The sequence below is a fragment of the Strigops habroptila genome, chromosome 8, assembly GCF_004027225.2.
Source record: "Strigops habroptila isolate Jane chromosome 8, bStrHab1.2.pri, whole genome shotgun sequence".
NCBI lineage: Eukaryota > Metazoa > Chordata > Aves > Psittaciformes > Psittacidae > Strigops > Strigops habroptila.
The window spans coordinates 31,734,980-31,753,718 of NC_044284.2; the positions used below are offsets into that span (position 1 = coordinate 31,734,980).

Here is an 18,739-nt window from a genome sequence, read left to right on the forward strand (position 1 = left end):
TATTAATTTTGCTGCATATCTTAGAGTGTTGCGGTAGTAATGCCATATTTTCTCTGGGTGTACTGTAAGCCTTTTGGTAAATAAAGAGATCCCTAAAAGAAGTAATTAAGCATGAGGTGGGGGAGGGTTGGGGGTGAGGAGGGGAAGGGAAAAGGGTGAGATTCCAGCTGAGATCAAGAATAGTTTGATCTATGTATGCTAAAAATGTACATATAATTGTATATATTGCTTAGTCTGCTGGCTGTAGTTTGGGCATGCTGTGCAAGGAGACAGAGCGCAGTATGTGCTCACTCAACCGCAGGCTTCTGCAGCTCTTTCCAGCCCCAACAGGCTGTGGCTAAAGCCCAGCACTTTGGGCCTTGCTGTAGGTATGCTGCTGCCAGGACTGAGACTGTGAGGTAGTAACGAGTAGTGTACTCTACAGGAAGACTAACACTATTGTTTATGGATTTGTTTAAGAAATTACAATGTAACTTGATTTAATTGTGACATAATATACCCTTGTTCTGTGGAGAATTTGCCTTTGCCACCTTGGATCTTTCTGCTGTCCTTAACACCTCAGAGGGACAAAAGGGACTGAGTTAGAAAAGAGCATGAACTTCTGTGGTGTTTTCTGCTATGTAAAATGTGTAAGCAGACTGCCTTGTGATACGCAGATAGACATGTTTTCCCCCTGCCTTTAACAGTCAATCACTCCTGTAAAATCACTAGGATTTACTGGTCTATGAATGTATTACTAGAAGTTCAGAACAAGAAACATGTTTTAATTCCACTCCCTCCTTCCTTCTTCTTTGGTTGTGGTTGTGTGGGGAGGGATATCCATGGGTATGTGTGTGTCTGTTATTTCTCCTCCAACTCCAGTGAGTGCAGAGATGGCGCTCACTAGTCTGCTTGTATGTTAGACATCATAAACTCAACGTGTAAATCAAATTTAAACTGCAAATGTCAAGTAACTGCCTTCTATCGAAAATATTTTATAAATGAAAGTGCTGTTTTGCCTTTCAGAAAACATACTAGCCCAATAAATATATAATGAATTCATTCCCAATTCATGAAAGCAGTTATAAAAGAACAGTAACTCCAGCTCTTATAATTAAAAGAATCAGGATCTGCTCCGTTGGCTGTAGAAAGCACAGTTGAGATGACGACACAGGTTCAGAAAATAACCCCTGAAAATTTTCTTCTATAATAATAATATTTGTCTTAATAAAAATACCATTTTCAACAGAGTAGCTTTAGCTGTTTATTTAAATTATTTAGATGTAATTTAATTATGCCCATGAAAGGTCAGTTATCACTGTTGGAACTTGGCTGTTGTGCATTATTTCCACCAATAGATCTTACACTGCATTTCACCACTGACAAGAACAATGAAATAGCAATCAGGGCTCATATAGTAGGAATTTGATAAAAATGCAAAGTTTGCTGTAATAGCACTGTCTGCAGTGTCTGTGAGGTGGACTTTTTACCAATTTAATTTGTGTTCTGTAAGCACTTGCTATGTCTAAATTAGGAAGTAATGCCACCTGAAGAGTAGGGAAAAAACAATTGGTGTTGAGGACAGGGTCATTTCAGGAACTTTTAGTTTGGGTTAGCTGTAGTCTGGTCCCAAGAAGTAAGTGGAAACTGGTGGATTAGGTGTGGTAGCCACACTTCCGGTGCTCATTTGCCAGTCTTAAAGAATCCACAGTCTGTTACATAATATGAGTCAAAGTGTGATATGCTTAAGAGATTGATTTTGAATGCACACTCAGGGTCTGAGCTAAAAATACAACTCCCCAAACCTACGTTTTATGTTCTGCTAATGCAGGTAGGAAGCTTGCCCTTTATTTGGTATTTCATCTATTTGAGGTTGTAAACTGTTTTGTTCTGTTGTTTTGGTTGGTTGGTTAATTGTTTTTTTGTGGTTTGTGTTTTAGTTTTGGTTTGGTTTTTTTTTGGGGGGGGGGGTTGGGGTTTGTTTTAGAATATAAATTGTGTCTCTTTAACTGTGAAATAATTGTAAGCTTTACTTCTCTCATGAGAAAATACGCAGTAAGATATGAGAAATAGATTTTTCTTCCATAAGGAATATTAGAAGTGAAAGAGAAAGATTGCCATAAGCAGCAAGTCCTGCTGGTTTAAATTAACACAATATCTCTCTACTGAATCCACTTTTTGCATCATTTTCCCCCTAATGTTTATGTTCCTGTACTTACCAAGTCTCAAATTTCTGTTCCAGCAGATACATCCTCTCCCTATATTTTCTTTATCTCTGCCTTCCACGTTTTGGTTTTACATCACATTAAAACAGAATAGTAGCTCATAACAGAGCCGTCATTATATAGATATATTTTTACTGGTTTTCTTTCTAATTTTGTGTGTTTAACTTGTATTTTTTTCCCATTTTTATGTCCTTTAATTTCTTGTTATTACTTTATATTATGCAAATATCTCTCTATTTGGGTCTGATTTTCATAGATCCTGCATGGAGATTTCATCTTCATAACCAAGTTTCTAAACATGTCTCTGTTTCAGCTTTCTTTTTCCCTTGCATGTGTATGCTTTTTGCCTTTCTTTTACGGTTTGTTTTTCACTTGTTTTCCCTATTTTCCCCTTTTGTGTTTTTAATTTGCCTTTTTTCGTCTCGACTCTTCTTTCTCTCCATATCGAGTCCATTGGAAAAACCCTGAAAGAAATAATTAACTGCTGCTGGCAGAAAACTTACCATGAAAAGTTAACGTTTCTTTACTTCACATTAACAAAAAGAAGTATGTGCTGGTGGAAAACAGCTTCATGTAGGAGATAATTTATAGAAATAAGCCCAAGTGATGGAAATTTGAATATTTGGAATAATTACTGTATTACTGACATTATTTTTTGCTGTAGAGATTTAGTTTGATATATTATGGAGATTGAATAGGGTACAAAATTTGGGGGAGCATCAAGGTTGAAAATAATTTAGAGCTTCTAATTTCAGTCTTTCAGACTGAGCCCATCTCTCATATCTTCTGACACACTGAAAACAATAGACAGGGTTCAGAGTTTGTGGTAATGTGGAAGAGGAAGAAGGAGGGGGAGTGAGGGAGCGGCTGTGTGGTTCTGAGTTACCAGCTGGGTTTAAATCATGACATTAGGGAATTTGGAGGAAGCAGAAAAGCCTGAAGCTAATGTGCTGTTAGAATATGCAACTGAATCCTTAATGTGAGTAATTCTGATTAAATTTGGTAAGGATCGCAAATTTAAGCTGCTTTGTGAGAATAAAATATGTAGAAATCTGATCTTTAGTTATTTTTCTAATTGAATATGATTTTCAGATTTTGCTGGGAGTATTGTATTTCTGTTCCACTGAAACATAATCTAGTATTTGATAAGGGCAAGAGGAGCAGCAGCAGCGGCAGTGAGCACGTTTCCTAGAGTATTGGCAGAGCCACACAGACATGTCTTGGTCCCTTAAGCTGGACCTTTTCAGATAAAGAATGTGCTACTACAGCCACATGATGGATGCCGCATCCCTGGAAGTGTTCAAGGCCAGGTTGGACAGGGCTTTGAGCAACATGGTCTAGTGGAAGGTGTCCCTGCTTGTGGCAGGGGGTTGGAATTAGGTGCTCTTTAAGATCCCTTCCAACCCAAATGATTCTATGATATGATAAGTTATGGATCTAAAAAGAAAGAGCAGGGAGGCTACCTTTATAACAAAGTATCAGAAAGAGTGTTGACTCTGGGGGGAAAGAAAACCAAAAAGCAAACAGGTAGAGCTTACATTGCTGTGATAAAAAGAATAGATAAAAAATGAATATGTATTAACCTATATATAAATCAGAGTGGAGCAGAGGTTTAGAAAGGGCTTTTACCATTGATATGACATTATTAAGATCAGTAGGAGAGCAATACTGTCTATTATAAAATTAAAGGTGGGAGAAAAGAATGGTAGAAATGCTTCAAGGGCTGGAGCAAGTTACAGTATGGCAAGGGCAGAGTCTTTTTCAAATGCAACTAAAAAGCTTAGGAATTTACTGCTTCCAGCACCTGGAGTGACAGTTTCCTATAGGAACACAAACTAAACCAGCAGACTGAGCAGTGAAGCATACAGGGAGTACTCGTGTCATACATTAACTTGGCATAGCCATGGTGCTAGTAATTTCTGTCTCTCTAGCCAGAATAATTCACAGTGCAGAGTAACTGACAGAAGGAGAAATTTTAAACTGCTATGCCTACTCCTAAAGGGATCTGAGATGCTTAAGAGAGCTGGGTTGTTTTTCAATAAAGAGGGCACTGGGCTAAGGAAGAAAAACTTAAGGAGAAAGCTGAATTGAGACAAATCTACAACATAAGTGAAGCACAACTTTTAGAATAGCCTACCATAAAAACGGTAGAATACTTGCTTCCTCATGCCTTCATGTTGAAAGTAACTGCCTCCTGGTGTTCTGGCTAGAAGTAAAATTAGTGTTTTGGTGGAACTTGGGCTATTGGGATCACTGGGGAACTTCAGTAGCCAATTACATACAGGAGGTCAAAGCAGACTCCCCGGTGTCCTTGAATCAGGAGGATCTATAAATGTGGGCAAAGATGATGAAATTTCTGTGATGTATAACACTTTCTTGAGAAAGAGCAACCTGAGTTGTCTGCTATGTTTGTAGACAAGAAACATATTCTTATAGTATAAAATATGTGGATACAGAAAGATTGATGTGACCACCTTGCTAGCACCCAGCTCCTCTGCCCTAAAGCTTGTCGAAGTATCTGTCATCATTGTGAGCACATAAAAGAAGCCAGAGGAGGCTTTATTTCCAGGGAGGAGGCTTTTCTTTTCTGAGGAGATCTGCACTGTCTGGAAATACTATCACCAGATTCATTTTTTGAAAAATTATGTGAGTCTTGATCATGATTTAATCTTCTGGGGTTGAGATTCAAGAAAAAGCCATAATTTCTATTCTAAATTAACTTTTAATAGAGTAACAAAAGCCCTGAAGGCCACACCACTTCATCTTTAAAATGTTCACATATTAACATTAACATCCATTAAATGAAGATGTTGTTCTACTGTGTAAATATCTGTATTTATTTTAATAATTTACTGCCTTCATAAATATTCATAAAATTGCTTTTTAACTGTCATAAACTTTAGAAATGTGGATGCTTGGATGTTTATGCAGAGGTTATTGGCAGGCACTTACAAATAAGGATTTACTAAATGGAAAATATTAAAGATTCCCAGAATAAAGGCAATTCGCAAAAAGGCTTCTATTTAATAACTGTGTTAGTTTTATATAAGTTTACTTTGGAAAAAGTAATTTCACTTTTCTACTTGTCTACATTGTTTATTTCTTTCCCTCTGGTACTTTTTATGGCTATCACATATAACTGTGAAGATTGCATTTTAAATCTCCATTTAACTAGGACTTTTTCCTTCCATCCCTTCCTCCCTCCCTATATATATACACATGTATATGTGTGCGTATATGTATATAAATATATATATACAGTATGAGCATATAAATATCTAATAAAAATTATACTGTATAAAATCAATATTTTTTTTAGGGAAGTTCAACACCTTATACTTTTTATTTTTAAGGACACTGATGTTGGGTCAGTGTTAGTTTTTCTTTGTGGTTGTTTTTTTTTTTGTTTGTTTGGTTTTTTTTGTTTTGTTTGTTTGTTGTGGTTTGGGGTTTTGTTTGTTTGGGGCTTTCTAGAGTAGAATTTTTTACAAGGTGCCTGAGTCTTTATATACCCATTTTTCATGGGAGTAATATGGGATTTTTAGTGATACTATATCCTCTCCCAAACCCCTTCTTGAAAATTTGAGCCATAGGTATAGGTAGCATGTGTAAAAGTTACAGAAGCATATAGAACTGTGCTTGGAGATCTGGATCTGATGGGGATCATCTAGTAACATCCTCTTGAATAGCATCCTCTTTCTCAGGATCTCTCTAATTTATCATCCTCTTAACATCTCATCTCAATTCCCAAAATCCTGAGAGTTCCTCTTGAATTATCCAAGCTGAGTTCAGGTTGTTTGATAATGATCGTATCTGTGGAGTTTGCTATTTAGCCAAATTATATTCCTACATAATATACCAGTTCTTACTTTGTCTCCAAGGAATTATTAGTTGCTTTGTGGTTCTTTTTCCCTCAGCATTTGTCTCTCCTGAATTTAGAAGAGATTCACTCCTTCAAGTCAGTTTATTGTATTACTACCAGGTTTTTTTTGCCCCCCCCCCCCCAAAAAAAAAAATAAAATTAGATTTAGTGTTCTAAACCTTCTCCCTTGTCAACCAGCTTCTTTAATCTGTTAGGTATAGTTCAGCTTAAAGAAGGCTTCGTTTTGATTTCTTCCTCTTCTTCCTATGTAAAAAAAATCCTGTACCAAGACCTTCAAAAAATTGAGTGGACAGTAGTCTATACCAAAGAGCTGTTTAGGTAATTGAGGTTTCACACTGCCATCAATCCTGTATTTTGAATTATTATTTTAGTCACCTATTTACCTCTTCCTGATTTCATTGTTCATGGAATGATGCACAAGCTGTTTTGCTCTTTAGTGGTGTCTGAGAAAATTTATGTTTATTTTGAAGAAAGACAATGGGTTTTTCCTCATCTGACAATGTATCGAATGTAAGAGATTGGTAAATGTAGTTTTCAGTTATATGCCTCCTGCTTTGACTGATAATAATGCTTTCTTTTCCCTTTGAACAGAAGGAATGAGCCATAATAGCTAATTAGAAAAGCCTGGAGACACCCTGCCTTGGTATCATAAATCTGTTCTGTGTTGCGGTGACTAAGAAATCCACCCCCAGCTCATTGAGTACACGTATCAGAGTTGAAAAAGCAAGTCTCAGTCTCTCTGCACAGATTTATCACTTATTGCTTCATCCTGAGGTCGTATTTTAAATTTTTATTGGTAAACTTAGTTTAAAACATAGCTTAAAAAAAAATGAAAGTACCAATTATGCTTTCTTTTTTTTTTTCCACCTCTGTGTGAGGTACTGTGGGAATGAAAATGATACTGACTTGAGAAATCTATAGTTAATGAATAATTAAAAAAAAAAAAAAATTCAGAAGAGTGGTTTTGTATTGCCGATTGGAACCAAATCATGCTGAGCTCTATTGTTCAGTTCCTAGAAGTCTGGTACTACCCAAGTAATTTAAACTGAGCATGTCAATTTACCTCATACTTAATCCAGCATATGAAGGATGAGGTACTGTGACCTGTACCACCTAAAAGTGAAACAATGCCAGTGCACTTATAAATCTGATCTGTATCTCTCCAGATGAATATTAAATACTTGACAAAAATTTGCTCTCATCCCTTAAGTCAAATGCACTGCGGTAAATAACAGTAGAGTGAGAATTCCTTCTCTATACAGAATGAATAGCAGAAAGTAATTTGCTCTTGTAAGCAGTAAGAAGAATATGTAAGGGGTGGGGTAGGAGAAAAGCAATTGATGGCTGGAAGGAAACATAATTGTAGCAAAACTTGTCAATATTCTCAAGTAATTAGCATTTTGGTTGCATCAGTAAAAGGACTTTTGGTTATTACTCATTTCCTTTTCGATTACAAACCCCTAGATTTGTTTCAGTGGAAGGAGAAATGTGCTATTAGCAGAGTAAACAAGGGGACATGCAAGTTAATGAGCAAAAGTAAGTATTGATTATTCTGAATGTCTGATGCCTCAGAATTTTCCCCGAATGGCTAAGAAGTCATTGCCATTTTGCAGGCATACTTGTATTCCCAGCTGTAGTTCCTATTATCTCTTTCCTGAAGTCCTGCTGCTGAATCAAACACTGAACTCTTAGCTATTTGACCAGGCACATAGTCCTGTTATCTCCAGTAGCACTGAACACTTAATTTTCTCTTGGGAAAATAATTCTAAATATTCATATACTCAATTGAGTGCTTAATTGCACATTCTCTACATATATTAAATGCATCCTTTGAAAAATTATTCTAGCTCCCATTGTGAATTGCTATTTCCTGGGGGAAGGGCTGACCATTTTATAGCAGGTCTCTTCCTTTTAGTACAGTAGGCTTAAATTGAGTGAGACAGTAAGTGGCTTCCATTCAAAAATGGAGGATGGCTGACTCATAAAAATTTCATTCTGGGGTCTTCTTAAACTCTTGTCAGATTTTAGAAGTATGAAACCCAAGCATAATTTTCTATTCTGTCAAGCCCTTAAAAAGTGAGTAGTAAATGCAGTCATCCAATTTACTATCCAAGTGCTGTGTCCTGGTCAATGGTGCAAACTCAAGTGAAATGACTTTGCCGTGAGTCAATTGTTCTGAAGCAGAGCTCAGCGAAGAAATCCATTGCCTCAATTTGTACCTCAGAGCCCTAAATCCACACAGCTGATCAGGTACTCATGTGCAGGGCAGTAGGAAGGATCTTATGCACTTCGAATTTGCATCATAAAATCTAAATGTTTTAAATATGCTCTTTCTGCACATGCACTAGCCATACTTCTGCAAGTGGTCTTGGCACTTTTTCTGCTGCTTGTATAGGAAATTATAAGCATAATTTTCTACCCAAGCTGCTAATTGAGCTGCCCTTTCAGATTAGTTGAGCTTGGACTTCACAAAAAAGCCATTGACAGACAAATTATCTAGGCTTTTTTTTTCACATCATGTAGTTTGATTTCAACAACAGTTGAGAAAGTGAAAAAGTAAATGGAAGATACAGGAGCTATGAATAGAGATGAAGAGTAAATATATAAAATCTCATCTTGCCAGAACAGATCTGTCCTTTGGCTCTTTGAAAACACCAGCCACTGGACAAGATGAAGCAATGCAATCCATGCCATTAATCTTCAGAGCTGCCTGCTTGTACAACTCTGCAAAGGATAAAGACCAGTATTGCACATGCTGGTTATTTTATATTTTCTGAAATAGCGAGCAGAGGAAAGATCGTCTTTCTTTAGGCAAGAAGTGGTTTAGAAGTGCTTCTCTCATTCTATAGTGGGTTTGAGTTGTGTGGAATGTTACTTGTTTATTATTTTATTGAGAAGTTATGACTGTTCTCTGGCCTTTTAATGCTCTTTTAGGTCTTCTTTTCGTTTCACAGTAGATACTTCTTAATAATCAGTTTATTTACATGTCTGTGAACTGATTTGAAAGGTATCAAAAGTCATTATTGTTGAACAAAGTACATAAAACTTTATTTAAGAGATTACAGAAGTAAATAGGTCTTTTCCTAGAATCAACCTTTTTTTTTTTTTTATAAACCAGGATGTCACAGATTATTCAACTGATGAATTATTTTCATGCCTTTTTTTTTTTTTCTTCAGTCTTTTAAAATGCAGCATAGTTAACATGGTTAAATAAAAAAAACAAGCCAAAACAAAAACAAAACTGAACTTGGTTCAGTTACCCAGTGGGTTCTCTGAATCTGAATAGAAACATCATTGAAGCTGGTGATACAGTTTAGGAAATATAGCCAGATTCAGACCTTGGTTTGATTTGCATTTGTTCTGCATGGCTTTAGACACTCATCTGTGAGAACTGGTTCACAAAATCAGCACTTGTGATTTATATATGAAAATCTGAATTCTGCCATTTCAAATATACCTGTAGTTTGCATTGTGATCAGAACTTTGAGTTGAAATGTGGTCTTACTGAATGCTGATAGCCAATCTTTTCATTGGCATCAGTGGAACTAGGTTTTTATACTCTACATTCTATAGCCTATGGAAGTTTTTTATTATTTTCCCTGGTGTTATTTGATGCATTCTTTTCAGATCCTCTGTAGCTGGATTTTATGGAAGGTAGGTGGATAGAATATGTAACTGCTTGTCCTCAGGATTTTGGGGGGTCTTGGGGCACGGGGGCTTTCAGCATTACATTTTTCCATTTTCTCTTTCTTTACATAATGCTGAAGAAGAAGAACACCAAAGTCAAAATTTCACTCTTCATGGTTGAGGTGTCTCGATGCCTGTGCATGAATTTGCAAAGAAAAAAACCCCAAGTAAATAATTACAAATATAATTGGGACCCTCTTTGCAAGTAGAGCAATAGCCACTTGGAATATTTTGTTCCGATTGCCAAATTATTAAACTAACCTTCTGTTCAGAAGGCAGTTCTTCCACAGTGAACAGATTTTCACTTAGCAGGGAAAGGTTGTGCATTGCCATAAGAGAACTCAAGTATTTTAATTTCATCTTTAGGTCTCAGTGAATGATTCACAGGCACCAACTTCCATCACAAAGTTATATTTATCTTGTTTTCTCTAGATCTAGCTCTAATGCCAATTTGCTTTAATTTCTATATTATCCTACTATATTCTTACGGGGTTTAAGTGGGTTTGAGGTTTATGAGTGGGTTTTTTGTGGATTTCTTTTGTTTGGGGAGGTGTGTGTGTGGTTTTTGGGTTTTGTTTGTTTGTTTTTTGTAGTGTTATATTTATTCTAAGCAATTGTCTGAGAGCTGTTAATTTTCCATATTTGAAGTTAGAGTTGTGATCATTCATGGTGATAGATTTTTTTATTTTATTTTTTTTTAAGTGTTGGGTTTGATGCTTTTTGATATAAATGGTCAATCTTTGCATACAAAAAGATTCCTGAGCTTCCTAATGTTTACTGGGAGAGAAAACACAAGTTGTGTGATGACAGTCACTGGAACCTTAAATTAAAATTGGTGGGGTCTACTTTCCTAAAATGGCTTAGGATGCATATAATAACTAGTAACATTTTTCATTAATAGTTCCAAATTTCACATCACATACTTGAAATTTCTCTAAAAATCAGGTTCTTCATCAGGTTAAAGAACCCGCCAACTAAACAAACCAAAAACCTCACATTGTTGATGATGATTGCCTTGTAATTCTAAATACTCATAGTATGTGCGTTGGCTGAGATTTGTCAGCACAGTGTACAGTTGTGGCTGGATACAGGTAGTATTTTATATAAAGGACAGAGAATTTGCATTTTGTGAAGGTTGGAGGAGTACCTGCACTGGCAGTCAAACCTGTTATTTATGTTTTCCCACTGTAAATTATTATGCAGGCAACATAAGAACTCTTACCATGCAGCCTCAGAGGTGACCTTGAGTTGACATAGAGAGACCACCCTTTCAACAAAAAAGAAACATATTTTTACTTCTAAGTCAATCTTGGTTTTCCTTAGCATGGAAATTGACTGTATGGCTTTTTATATCAGTATTCAGTTATATGTGATGGTTTTATGATGTAAAATGTCCATTGGGGAACTGACCTGACAACTCATTTCAGTCAGGCCTCCAACTGTAATCTCAGAGGAAATACGATAATGTTTAATCCACTTAACCACCTGACTATGTCCCATTCCTGTTTATCATGTTATAGAGTATAAGAAAAAAAGGCAAGTCCATATCTGCTAGTTCAGGCCATTCTTGGATTCCAGGTTTAGGAAATCATTATGACAGATTAGAAATTAATTAGTCCTGTGCCTACATCATTCTACTGCTGTAGAAATTACTCTCTCACAATAATCATCATGTATGCCATCTTAATTTTCCCTCCTAGCATTGCAGTTGATCATGTAAATGTGTGACACATTGCATCTGGTGTTTGCAGCATCAGACAAATTTTGAGGCTTACTCAGGGTTTATGAGCTCTTGCTGTGCCTGGCAATGAAGTTCTCTCCATGGTAAGGCACTATACACATACCTTAAAAAAATGACATACAAGGAAGACATTTGGAATGCATTAGGAGAGTTGTGACCTCACCTCCTTTTTCTGCCTAAGAACAGTGTTTAGCAACAGTCCCATTCAAAACATTGTGTATATATCTTTCTTGTTTTGAAAGATCTAATAGTCGAAGTATTCTATTTGCACAGTGCTTCACACTTGGCATTGCGGGGAGCCTCTCTAAAAGATGGCTGTTGCCCTAGCCAACAAAATAGGGTTGTAAGGGTGATACAGAGTGGGAAAAAAAGAGTACAGATATTCTTACTACAGAGTATTTAATTTTTTTTTATTATTATTTTCTTTTTTTTTTTTACTTTCTAGTGTAAGGCAATTCAGCACAAATTAGTTAATTACAAGAGTATGAGATCTTACAAAATGCATGTGAGGCTGCTGAATGTTGCAAGGACAAAACCTGACATTGGTTTTTTTTCTTTGAAGATGAAGTCATTTCATCAAGGCATACAGATTTAGAAAATAAGGTTTGATTCTGACTTACCAAAAGTGAGGAATTGTTCAATGCTTTGGTGGCAGCAATGGTAACAGGGGAACAGTAGCTGAAATGTCCTATTTCTCTCTTTTTCTGTTCAGCAAGCAGATGGAATAAAACTTGAATTACATTATTTAATTTTAGGAAAACCTATACTTTAATGTGAAAGCTAGCTTGATTGTTAATATGACACAGTTTGTTTCTCAGTAAAGAGATAAGCTTGATGCAGTGATGTTTCTAGGATTCTGCTTTTGCTCCAGAAGAATGCAGAAGCACAGACTTATATTTTAAGCACATTAAAATTTACTTTAATTAATATACAGAACATATTTAAGCATGTTGCTTAGTCTGTTTTACAGGAGCAATTCTCCTTTAGCAAAAGAAGGCATGTCTGGAGTTTGTTCGGGTAAAACTCTCATAAAATGATAAGGCCATGGCCATCGCGCTGTACTGTTATTGTTGAAATACTGTTAGCATAAACTGTCAGGGTGAAATGCACAGACAATTGCTTGTCCAGAATGATGGGCTGCTTAGTCTTCTGTCAAGAAGTTCTTATTGAGCAGAAAAAAATGTCCATCTTTTACTATGATTCTATAACACAAGAAATGTCCTCTGTCAGCCTGATAACCTTACCTGAGATGGCTTGTGCTTAGAGAAAAACTGTGAGTTACAAAGTAAGTACAAAGTAGTTTTTTGTTTGGGTTGTTTTGGAGTTTTTTTGGTTTTTTTGGTTTTTACTTCAGTATACCTTTCCCCAAAATGGCAGTCGTTGTTGTGATGTCCTGAAGTAGAAAATGTATCTGGGCTGGTTTAATTACCATCATGAATATTCCATGAATTTGTATATTCCAGTACTGAGCCTGTTTATACTTATCTCTACAGTATCTTGTGATGAGTTCCACTGCGTGCATACTTACAGTTTCTTGATACAAAATTGCATATTTGGGAAAGCATCTGTTTAAAACTCTGGTAATGTTTTATCACTTATTATAAAACAAAAATGGATATAACAACTTACCCACAAAATATGCCAGCTTTAGTCTAATAGGAACAGACTGGAGTAAATTATACAATTCTGAGAGTACCAGCTGCATGCTAAACATTAGTCTTTGCCCTTTAAGGATCTGAGAAAGAGATGTGCTTTTTCTCTTGGCCTCAAGATTAACAGACGATGTATTAAGAACTATTGCTTCTGAAGTCTGTGCTCCTTAAACAGCACCCAGTTAGATTCTAAGCTGCTTTTTTGAAATTAAGTTGGTCTTATAGCCAAGGTTGTTACATGAACATTTGTTTTGCCTCTAAAGATGTTTATAAGTACTAGGAAAAAAGACATCTTCAGCATTGCTATTATCATAATCCATAAGTACACTCTAAGAGGAAAAAACAAACCAACCAAAACCAACCATCCAAACAAAAAACAAAACAAAGACCCAAATGACAAAAAACAACACCCATCCAAAAAAACCAACCAAACAAAACATACTTAAAGGTGTGCGTCTTGTCCTCAAAGAAGCAGCAACATTTCCTTTTGTATCTTCCAGTGTTGACTTAAGTGTTTTGAATGGCACTATGTTAACGTTTCAGTCACTTTGATTACAAATGTTCTAATTTTGGAAATCAGTTTACTAATAGTTATTTTTGGACAAAGCTATATATCTTTTATCTTGAAATCCACATATGTCAATTTACTAGCTAAAACCATCTGGGATTTTTATGCTGATGTTTATTGCTTTATGAAATTTAGGGGAAGAAGGATGATGTGAAGTGATAATGTCAGTAATGCAAGTGTGATGATATATGGCTTTAAATTTTACAAAATAGAACTCTTGTACTTATTAGTAAATTTATGTGTTATAAGTGAAGTTGAACAACACAAGCTGCATATAGGCCTAGAAAGCATATGGCTATGGAAATTAATCATTGAATAAATAAGCAATATACCATAATTTCAGCACCCTGAAAGAATGGAAATACATGGAGGAAATGTCATAGGCAAAACATTTTTTAAGTAAAAAATAAGTATGTTCTCTGAATTCTTATCTTCTAATATGTACTTCATCTGCTACTTCTGGAGGTAAATAAAGCAGCTGTTATCCTATTATTAAAAAGAGGGGGGAGGGAAGGTGTTGTGTATTGCTCCAAGTATCCACTTTTAGCACTGCATCAGAATCAGTACAGTTCAGGTCTAGCTTCTACACAGTTATCTGTGTGACCATATTGGTTCATATCTTCTTTTTGCAACTGTGTCAAAAGCGGGGCTGAGTGAGAGCACTTGAAGAAAACTATATCCATCACAGGTACATAAATTCAGAACTGAGAGTGTAATTGAGTAAATGGCTTGAGAGGATTTCTCAGACTTTGTACTGTCACCTGATCTCAAGTGTGTACCTCTGCTGCCTTCCTGTTTCTAGCAAGTCAATGATTCAAACTATCTTTCTCAAAACATTCTGTCTCAGAGTCAAAACATTTCGAAGAATACAAAACTTAAATGCCTTTTTTTTCTAAAAAAATATTACACACACCCTCTCAGATTAATGCCGTGTATAACAGAGAAATAAAAATAACTTTATTTTGTTGTTGAAGGGCCAGCAGAGTAAATAGGTTAATCCAAGAAGATTGATCACTAGTTAACAGTGTCTTCTGGAATGTTAGAGCTATTTTGTTACAGAGATCTTAGACGGTGAGCCTGGGACTTAACATCGGTGACTGTGAGATGAAATTAACATAGATGTTTCTAAGGCAGACTTCAAACTCAAGTTATTTTCTAATAATCAAAGATTATTGGAGTTGAGCTCTTTTAGAGGAGGCTTTTACTGTCAGAGCTGCTTTCTAAACTCAGTATCTTCATGGAATGTTGCATGGACACATTCTCTTCAGAAATCTTGTCTGAAAGTGCCAGCAAAAACTCGAAAAGGTAAATAAGACTTTAAAACTCCTGTCATCCTGCTTTAAGTATCTTAACAGAACTACTTAGCTATTCAGTGTCTCCTATTGGCATACAGACTATTGTTGGAAAGATGGGCATTAATTAATTTGTTTCCCTGTTAGTCTAAGTTGTCTCTTTTAGGATTAATCTTTAGCATTTACTACCAAAAAGAATCTTAATGTTTATATGTGTATTAAATATTTTTCTTTCTCCTGAGAGAATTAGGTTCACTACACGTAGAAACATAGAATCATTTAGGTTGGAAAAGACCTTTAAATCATCAAGTCCGACTGTTGACCTAGCACTGCCAAGCCCACCCCTAAACCATGTCCACATGTGTCACATCTACATGTCTTTTAAATACCTCCAGGGATGGTGACTCCGTCACTTCCCTTCCAATGCTTGACAGCCCTTGCAGTGAAGAAATTTTTCCAAATAACCAATCTAAACCTCTCCTGGTGCAACTTGAGGCCATCTCCTCTCATCCTACTTGTTACTTGGGAGAAGACACCGACACATTAAAGGTTAAAAAGCCTGACTATTATTTTCTTACCAATTTGAGTTTATTGAAATTGTGCATGTTATGTTGGTGTAAAGTTGGTGCAATTATGTGCAGACTTAGACGCAATGATTTCAGTAACTATTAATATTCTAAATATCATGGAGGTAGCTGCATTTTCCATTAATAAATGATGCCATGTAGCCCTGAACTGGCTTTCTTTTCCAACTATTTGACCAGTTGCAAGCAATGGTAAGTACAAAGATTAGTTGTCACTGCCAATCTGTTGCCAGAGAGAAGGAATTAATGGGTGGGAACACAAATTTCTGTTTATGCTCTTTTCACTCCTTGTGTCACTGGCAAAGATGTTGCACTAGAAAATGCTTGTCTGAACTTGAAACTCTTCCCTGATTTCCTATAGATCCCTATGTTGAGCTAAAAACCAGGGGATATGAATTCTGTATCAGACCATTCATTCACTGCATGGCCTTGCAGTATAGCATTGTTTTGTGATTGAGCTTTTATTTGGGTTTTTGTGGGGTTTTTTGTTTGGTTTGGGTCCCCACCCAGGTAAATTTGTGTACGCTTTAAAGACATTTACTGACGGTTCTGTCTCAAGAGAAAACAGTGGTATAACAGAAATTGACTGATCATGAGTTTCATTGTATTTTTTTTTTCATTCATCTTCAAACTACAGTGTTCTGTATTTGTCATTTAGAAGTCAATTCAGTGGAGTTCTAGGGGCTGTAAGTGGTGCTAAATCATTTCAGTGGGCCCATTAGAGGGAACTGTAATTGTTTTTATCATACAGTGTTTCATATGATATTTTTGCTTTCCTTGCTTTCCCTAAGAAATTGTCAGAGAAAGACAAGAATGACTTTACTGTGGCTGCTGTCATTGATCTAATTCAGGAGGAGAGTGACGGAGCAATGGTGATGCTAGTGCATCTTTTTTAACCACCCTGTGTATGACCTTGTTTTGGTATTTGGGTCTTCCTTTCCTAGTCACTCCTTAAAAAATCTTCATGACAATAAGTCGGACATATTTTTCACATTTTATATTTTTCACTGCATTTTTATGACAAGGCAAGGGCATAATTTTGGATTGATGTTCTGGAACTAATCGTATACTAGTGTTACTGAAAAAGAGCTGGGAGTTGTGTGTTTTAGTTGTGGTTTGTTGTTGTTGATGGTTGTTTTTTTTTTACTCATGGTGAATGAATGACTTTGTAGGGCTTTGTGACTGCCAAGTTAATGCAACTGCCATCCGTGTTCTCATCAAGTACTTCAACCTTGGACCTCCTTCGTGTAGCTCTATCTTCTATTTCATTTTGGTGAAATGGGCTATTTAGTAGGTCACAGGAGGAGCCAAAGCTCTGTTTTACTGATGTGCTGAGTGGAAAGCAGTGAAAAAGAAAGGACCTAGAAAGAAACAAAAGCTGCAAATGTTGACTTTTTCAGCTGTGCTATCTTTCGTGTAGGCTTCCTACAGTTTTGCTTTACCAGAGTTATATGTGAAGTGGTTCTTCACTTTTTTAAATATTCCGCTATAGACTCTGGTATTGAATATGAAAGACATACTCATGATATGTTCTGTGTGGCACAGTTCATGAATAAGATCTAGTTCTGAAATGTCAGTCATGAAACAAAAGGGAAACCAGGCAAATTTTTAATTTTGGAATTATTCTAGGGGAGCTTAGGAGTGGAAATTAGTACTGATACTTTATAAAGAACTTTTATTGCTAAGGTTTTTAATAACTTCTTTAATATTTATAGTTTTTGAAATAACTTTATACACTGGGGCACATTCTTTATGATCATTTATTTTATAACTCCTGGTTTGTGACACTTTTTCTAATAAGGAAGATAAATAAGTTCATTTTGAGTATTGGCTTACTTAAAGGCATGCTAACCAAGTAGTTAAACACTGCTCTTTTCCATAAATGAAAGTAAAATATTAATTAACCAATTAATACTATACAGTTTTCCTAGTTGATATATAGATATGCCTGAGGCTTACATATAGCATAATTTGTATCATTATATATTCCACTGAGAAACATAAATTGAAATGTAAATTTAAAATACATAACAACGTTATATAGTATCTAAAGAGACTGTTATATGATGTTCAAGGCATTATTTTAAAAGCAGGAAACCTGAATGCAATGTAATACTATACAAAACAGTTGAGCAGATCATATGCTTTTGTACTTCAAAAGAAATAGACTGGATTTTCATCAAATCTTCTGAGATAATAATTGTGAGAATAATAAAGTAAATGAAAGGGAATTATATTGCACAGGTCTAATGAAGGCAGTTGTATTTTAACAATCTAACAGATGTCCTGACGTGCATTACTTGAGGCAGCAAATGTGCCTTAATTAAAAATATATGACTGATTGTTATGTGAGTTGTGAGACCATCATCTGCTTATATCTTGATAGAGACCATATAAAATCTTCGGTCAAAAAGCTAGCTAAGTCATAATCCTACTTTTGTCTTATAGATGGAAGGGCTATTGCATTTCAACATTACTAACTTTAAGTGTTGCTACTGGAAAACATATACTCAAGTTACCCTAAGGATATCCCAATTACAGCCTACATGTTAGTTGAGAAAAGATTGTAGAGACAATCAAATATTTTGAGTTTCCATTGCATATGAATCACAATGAGGAGGGTTTATGCAAGTAGGTATTTCCCTTGCTTTCTGCTTATGTACTTCCTTAGTCTTGTTGATTTTTTTAACTGGGAACTTTAGAAACGACATAAGGGTTTGTTTGTTGGGGGTTTTTTTTTTCCCCATATCGTTGTCTCCATATTTTTATGTGTTCTTTTGCTTTGGTTTGGTGATCTGGAGCCATTAAATGTCCAAAGCCTCTCTATTTTTAGCTTTTTAGTTACAAATTAAACCCTGAACTGTCATCCAAAAGAGTAGTGATTACATTCATGAGTGGTAATACTTTATAGTCAGTAAATAGTACCACAAATAAGTGTATTAAAGGGATTTTAACTGTCACTACAGTAAGAGCTATTATATATCTCATGTGTCAATTCAAAATTATTGGGTGCCTGTTTATTTAACCTTTATCTTCCATCCAGGATGAATTTGCATTTTTTTTTTATTTTGGAGAATTCTCCATTCTTTAAGGAACAGAAATTTTGGGAAAAATCTCAATCACAATTT

The 18,739-nt window shown here is 35.7% G+C and overlaps 1 protein-coding gene across 10 annotated transcripts in view; it reads left to right on the forward strand.

The window, feature by feature from the left end:
* Positions 1–18,739, forward strand: part of NAALADL2 (N-acetylated alpha-linked acidic dipeptidase like 2) — a 494,598-nt gene that overhangs the window by 291,479 nt on the left and 184,380 nt on the right. The gene's annotated exons all lie outside the window — the stretch shown is intronic.